Below are 7,233 nucleotides of genomic sequence, written 5' to 3' on the forward strand. Positions count from 1 at the left end.
TAAATGGATATTTTCACAGGCCAGAGCTTCCTCCTTCCTTCATTCCCCCTTCCCTCTCCACCCCTTCATCCCCACCCCCCACTTTCACCACCAGCACCCCCTCCACCCTAACTTCAGTCCCAACGACATTGATAGGACTAGAAAGGAGGTTCTACTGAAAGAATTTGAACAATTAGGAGCTAAGTTAAAAGCAGAACCTCCCAAGGTAATAATCTCGGATTGCTACGTGAGCCACGGGCAAATTGGCATAGGGTAAATAAAGTCAAGGAGTTAAATGCGTGGCTCAGAGATTGGTGTGGGAGGAATGGGTTTCAGTTCATGGGGCACTGGCACCAGAACTGGGGTAGAAAGTAGCTGTTCCAGTGGGATCGGCTTCACTTGAACCATGCTGGGGCCAGTGTCCTGGCGAATCGAATAACTCGGGCTGTAGAGAGGGCTTTAAACTAAATAGAGGGGGAGGTGGGGGGTCGAAATAAATACAATAACTATCACTAGAGAAAAAGTACTAGAGAAATTAATGGGGCTAAAGGCCGATAAGTCACCTGGATCTGATGGGTTGCATCCTAGGCTATTAAAGGAAATAGCTGCAGAGATAATGGATGCACTGGTAGTAATCGTCCAAGAGTCCTTAAATTCTGGAAAAGTCCCAGAGGATTGGGACATGGAACACCCTTATTCAAAAAGGGAGGCAGACAAACAACAGCTAACAATAGGCCAGTTAGCTTAACATCTGCCATTGGGAAAATGTAGGAGTCTAGTATAAAGGATGCAATAGCAGAGCATTTGGAAATACATAATCTAATCAAGCAGAATCAGCATGGCTTCATGAATGGGAAATCATGCCTAACAAATTTATTAGAATTCTTTGATGAGGTAAGAAGCAAGATAGATAAAGGGGAACCAGTAGATGTAATATATTTGGATTTCCAAAAGGGGTTCAATAAGTTACCGCACATAAGGCTACTTAATAAGAGTCCATGGTGTTGGGGTAGTATATTAGCATGGATAGAGGATTGGCTTACTAATAGAAGACAGAAATTTGGGATAAGGGGGGCATTTTCAGGATGGCAACCTGTAACTAATGGAGTGCCACAGGGATTGCTGCTGGGGCCTCAATTATTTACAATATTTATTAATGACTTGGAGGAGGGAAGTGAATGTACTATCGCCAAGTTTGTGGGTGATACAAAAATAGGTGGGAAGGCAAGTGGTGAGGATGACGCAAAGAGTCTACAGAGGGATGTAGACAGGTTAAGTGAGTGGACAAAAACTTGGTAGATGGAATAATGTGAGGAGATGTGAGGTTATGCACTTTGGCAGGAATAATAGTGGAGCTGAATATTATTTAAATGGGGAAAGACTGTAGAAAGCTGCAGCACAGAGGGATTTGGGGGTCCTCGTGCATGAATCCCAAAATGCTAACATACAAGTTCAACAGATCATAGGGAAGGCAATTGGAATGTTGGCCTTTATTTCAAAGGGAATGGAGTATAAAATTAGGGAAGTCTTGCTAAAACTTTACAAGGCACTAGTTAGACCACACCTAGAATACTGTGAACAGTTTTGGTCCCCATATCTAAGGAAAGATATACTGGCATTGGAGGCAGTCCAGAGAAGGTTCACTAGGTTGATCCCGGGTATGGAGGAATTTTCTTATACGAAGAGGTTGAGTAGGTTGGCCCTGTACTCAATGGAGTTTAGAAGAATGAGGGGTGACCTTATTGAAACATATAAGATTCTTAGACGGCTTGACAGGGTAGATGCTGAGAGGTTGTTCCCCCTTGTGGGAGAGTCCAGGGCCAGAGGGCATGATCTCAGAGTAAGGGGTCACCTATTTGAAACAGAGATGAGGAGGAATTTCTTCTCTCAGAGGGTGGTAAATCAGTGGAATTCTTTACCGCAGAGGGCTGTAGAGGCTGAGTTGTTAAATATATTCAAGGCGGAGATAGACAGATTTTTAATCAGTAAGGGAATCAAAGGTTATGGGGAAAAGACAGGAAAGTGGAGTTGAGGATTATCAGATCAGCCATGATCTCACTGAATGGCAGAGCAGGCTCGATGGGCCGAATGGCCTACTTCTGCTCCTGCGTTTTATGGTCTTATGATCCTTATATCTTCCCCTGATTATAGACATGGACAATGCAATGCCATAGAGAGAACATGTTCTTTAAGAGGTAATGGAACTAACTGGAGGGAAATATCTACATGACCTCATCCTCACCAACCTGCCTGCCGCAGATGCATCTGTCTACGGCAGTATCAGCAGGAGTGACCACCGCACAGTCATTGTGGAGACGAAGTCCCATCTTCATGTCGAGGATACCTTCCATTATGTTGTGTGGCACGATTACCGTGCTAAAAGGGATGGATTTTGAACAAATTTAAACCTGGGCATCCATGAGGTGCTGAGGGCCATCAGCAGCAGCAGAATTGTACTCAAACACAATCTGTAACCTCATGGCCCAACATATCCCCCACTCTACCATTACCATCAAGCCAGGGAATCAACCCTGGTTCAATGAAGAGTGCAGGAGGGCATGCCAGGAGCAGCACCAGGCATACCTAAATATGAGGCGTCAACCTGGAGAAGCTATAACACAGGACTACTTGCGTGCCAAACAGCATAAGCAGCAAGTGATAGACAGAGCTAAGCGATCCCACAACCAACAGATCAGATCTAGGCTCTGCAGTCCTGCCACATCCAGTGGTGAATGGTGGTGGACAATTAAACAACTCACTGGAGGAGGAGGCTCCACAAATATCCCCATCCTCAATAATGGAGGAGCTCAGCACACCAGTGCAAAAGGTAAGGCTGAAGCATTTGCTACAATCTTCAGCCAGAAGTGCCGAGTGGATGATCCATCTCGGCCTCCTCTGGAAGTCACCAGCGTCACAGATGCCAGTCTTCAGCCAATTCAATTCGCTGCATGTGATATCAAGAAATGGCTGAAGGCACTGGATACTGCAAAGGCTATGGGCCCTGACAATATTCAAGCAATCGCACTGAAGACTTGTGCTGCAGAACTTGCTGTGCCCCTAGCCAAGCTGTTCCAGTACAATGACAACACTGGCATCTACCCGGCTATGTGGAAAATTGCCCAAGTATGTCCCATACACAAAAAGCAGGACAAATCCAACCCAGCCAATTACCTCCCCATCAGTCTACTCTCCATCAACAATAAAGTGATGGAAGGGGCCATCAACAGTGCTATTAAGCAGCACTTGCTTCGCATTAACCTGCTCACTGATGCTCATTTTGGGTTCCGCCAGGGTCACTCATCTCCTGACCTCATTACCGCCTTGGTTCAAACATAGACCAAAGAGCTGAATCAAGAGGTGAGGTGAGAGTGACTGCCCTTGACATCAATGCAGCATTTGACAGAGTGTGGCATCAAAGAGCCCTAGCAAAACTGGAATGAATGGGAATCAGGGGGAAAACTCTCCACTGGTTGAAGCCATACCTAGCACAAAGGAAGGTGGTTGTGGGTGTTGGGTATGGTTGTGGGTGTTGAAGGTCAGTCCTCTCAGCTCCAGAACAGCACTGCAGGAGTTCCTCAGGGTAGTGCCCTAGGCCCAACCGTCTTCAGCTGCTTCATCAATGACCTTCCTTCCATCATAAGGTCAGAAGTGGGGAAGTTCACTGATGATTGCACAATGTTCAGCACCATTCACAGCTCCTCAGACACTGAAGCAGTCCATGTCCAAATGCAGCAAGGCCTGAACAATATCCAGACTCGGGTTGACAAGTGGCAAGTAACGTTCACGCTATGCAAGTGACAGGCAATGGCCATCTCCAGCAAGGCAGAATCTAAGTATCTTCCCTTGACATTCAATGGCATTACCATCACTGAATCTCCCACTATCAAAATCTTGGGTCTTACCATTGAGCAGAAACTGAGCTGGACTAGCCATATAAATACTGTGGCTACAAGGGGAGGTTAGAGGCTCAGAATCTGTGGTGAGTAACTCACCTGCCCAAAACCTGCCCACCATCCACAAGACAGAAGCCAGGAGTGTGATGGAATACTCTCCATTTGCCTGGATGAGTACAGCTGCAAAACATTGAAGAAGCTGGACACCATACAAGAATTCACCATTTCCCAGACTCAACCCCCAACCTCATCCCCACTCTCCTCAGTGACAATTTCCCCACCAATCCCAATCTCCCCCCCACCCTCCACCCCACCTGAGCCCAATCTCCACCCGCATCCCAATCTGTTCCCCCCCACTCCCAATCCTTCCCTTGGTCCCAATAAATCTCCAGACCACCACCCCCCCACCACATGTCTCCACCCTCCATACTAGTGCATATATAGGAATGATTCAATCCTGTCTGGTACTGTACGAGCTGTGTGTGTCTCAGTGTCAGTTCCTGTTCAGGTACACGACACAGTGGGTTAAAAGTGATGATTCACTCCTGTTTGTTGGTGTGTACTTCACATGTGCCTCTGTGTCAGCTCAAGCAGGTGAAAGGTAATGATTCATGAATGCTCCTGCCATGCCTAAGAATGTTTAGTTTGGTATTAAATAAGTGTCATACATGAAAGATGAATGATTGGCTGTTCAATCGGTGTTTGTGCCTTAGTGTCGGTGGTCCAATAATATAACCTAGAGTGCCCACTCTTTCACCTCCTGGCGCCCTGTGTGTGTCAGAGTCACAGGTCCTGTAATGTCACCCAGAACATCCCCGTGCAACCAGAGGTTCGCTCGGAGTTTGCCTCAGAGTTGCTGGTCCCATAGCATAACCTGGGCATCTCCTTGCAATCTGCCTCCCCCTCCCCCGCTGTCCCGCGTGTCTCAGGATTCCCAGGTACATTCCATATTGCTCAGCGACTACATTTAAAGAACCAAAGGTCAACTGAATCTGTTCTAAAGATACGCCAGGTGTAAGACTAAAATTGGGGCCGGCACCTTCCTTCTCTTCTGCTCTGCAGGTCTCAGCTTTCCACTGGAGGGTTTAAACTAGTTAGGCAGGAGGGGAGTGGCAGCAGGATGAAGCACTGGGGAGGAGAATCAAGATGCACAGAGGACAGAGAGAGTCAGACAGCATGAGGGTAAAGAACAGATTTGAAATAGGAGAGATTAGACATGGTTGGTGGGGTTGGGGGGAACAGGGTGAGGAAGTCCATAGGTTTGGAGGGTATGTGTGTAAATGTACTCAGTATTGCAAATAGGGTTGGTGAGCTGGAGATACACAGCACCATCCGGGATTGTGATCTAATGGCAATAACAGAGACCTGGCTCAAAAAAGGAAATATGGGAACTTAATATTCCTGACTGCAAGTTATTCAGGAAGTTGAGAAGGAGAGAAAGAGGTGGGTTGAAGATATTGATCAAAGAAACTATGAAAGCACTGGAAAGAGAAAGGAGAGGGCAAGGGGAGGAATCTGGGCCAAGCAGTCAGCAGCGCCTAGATGAGAGTGTGAGAGGAGGACCCTGGGACAGGCAGTCAGCAGCACCTAGATGAGAGTGTGAGAGGAGGACCCTGAGACAGGCAGTCAGCAGCACCTAGATGAGAGTGTGAGAGGAGGACCCTGGGACAGGCAGTCAGCAGCGCCTAGATGAGAGTGTGAGAGGAGGACCCTGGGACAGGCAGTCAGCAGCACCTAGATGAGAGTGTGAGAGGAGGACCCTGGGACAGGCAGTCAGCAGCACCTAGATGAGAGTGTGAGAAGAGGACCCTGGGACAGGCAGTCAGCAGCGCCTAGATGAGAGTGTGAGAGGAGGACCCTGGGACAGGCAGTCAGCAGCACCTAGATGAGAGTGTGAGAGGAGGACCCTGGGACAGGCAGTCAGCAGCACCTAGATGAGAGTGTGAGAGGAGGACCCTGGGACAGGCAGTCAGCAGCGCCTAGATGAGAGTGTGAGAGGAGGACCCTGAGACAGGCAGTCAGCAGCACCTAGATGAGAGTGTGAGAGGAGGACCCTGAGACAGGGTGGTCAGAAGCACCTTGAGGAGAGTTTGAGAGAAGGACCCTGAGGCAGACAGTCAGATACTTACCTGAGAGACCATGATCATGGTTGCCTCTGCATGAGTGAGAGTGTTGTTTTTGTGGGTATCATATATTTTACTGGGGGTTTCAGCAAAGGCTTTGGCCTTTTTGCCCTTTGGTATTGGGACCTCTTCTGTGGTGTTTGTTCTCCTTTGAAGAGGTTTCAGTGCCGAACATTGGGAACTTAAAGAGGCGATGGCTGCAACCAGTTGTGCCCCAAACCAGGGGGTAATAACACCATTACGGTGGCAGTGAAAGACAGTGCAGGAGATACACCCATTGACCATGCTTTCTTCATTAGGAGAATCCTTTTGGAGTTGTGTGGATTTGAAGCCGTGGAGACCTACTGCCTGCAGGGCTTCTCCAGCGCTGGATACTTTGATGTGACCTTCAAGAATGTTGCTGCCTGTGTCAAGTTCCTGAAGGTGTTCGAGGAGAAGAGATACGAAGCCACACATGAGGAACCTCACGGTGGAGCCACTCTTTGCTCTGCCGTTGCAACGGGACCGAGTGGTGACTGTGCATCTCTACAACCCCCATGTCCCTGTCGCCGATGTGCTCACCTTCCTCGCCAGGTACGTCAGCAAGGATGGGAATTGCACCGAGGTTAAAGATGCCTTCAGGATTGGGACCAGCAAACGCCAGGTCAAGGTCACACTCAAGATGGATGGGAAGGGAGTAATCCTCCACCCTCCTTCCAGCTTCACTATCGGGGGATGCCGTGGCTACCTTGTCTATGATGGGCAGCCCAAACTTTGTCGTTCATGCGGCAAGTCTGGTCATGTGGCGGCCAACTGCAGCGCTGCCCTCTGCAAGAACTGCAAACAGGAAGGGCACCAGACAAAAGACTGCAAACAGGCTAAGTGCTGCAACCTGTGTGGCGAGACAGGCCACCTCTACAGGACCTGCCCCAAACTTATGCACAGGCAGCCAAAGCCAACGAGGAGCAAGCAGATGAAATGGTCAGTGTCTCTACTACCAAGGACACTTGCAACCCTCCAACCACCAAGGCTTTCAGTGAGCGCAATGGGCCAAAGGAGACAGAGAGAGACAAGACGAAACATTGAGGCAGCAGACAGCCAGACAACTGCACCGCCCCCTGAACCTCTGTTGTACATTCAACTTCCATGAAAAATATCCTATCAGCTTCTCAATTCCAGTTTCATCTCCTTGTAACAATACAGCACCAATACCTACATCACTTGCATCAATCACCAACTTAAACTGATTGGCGTAATTA

This window comes from Cetorhinus maximus, unplaced genomic scaffold (genome assembly GCF_964194155.1).
Source record: "Cetorhinus maximus unplaced genomic scaffold, sCetMax3.hap1.1 HAP1_SCAFFOLD_490, whole genome shotgun sequence".
NCBI lineage: Eukaryota > Metazoa > Chordata > Chondrichthyes > Lamniformes > Cetorhinidae > Cetorhinus > Cetorhinus maximus.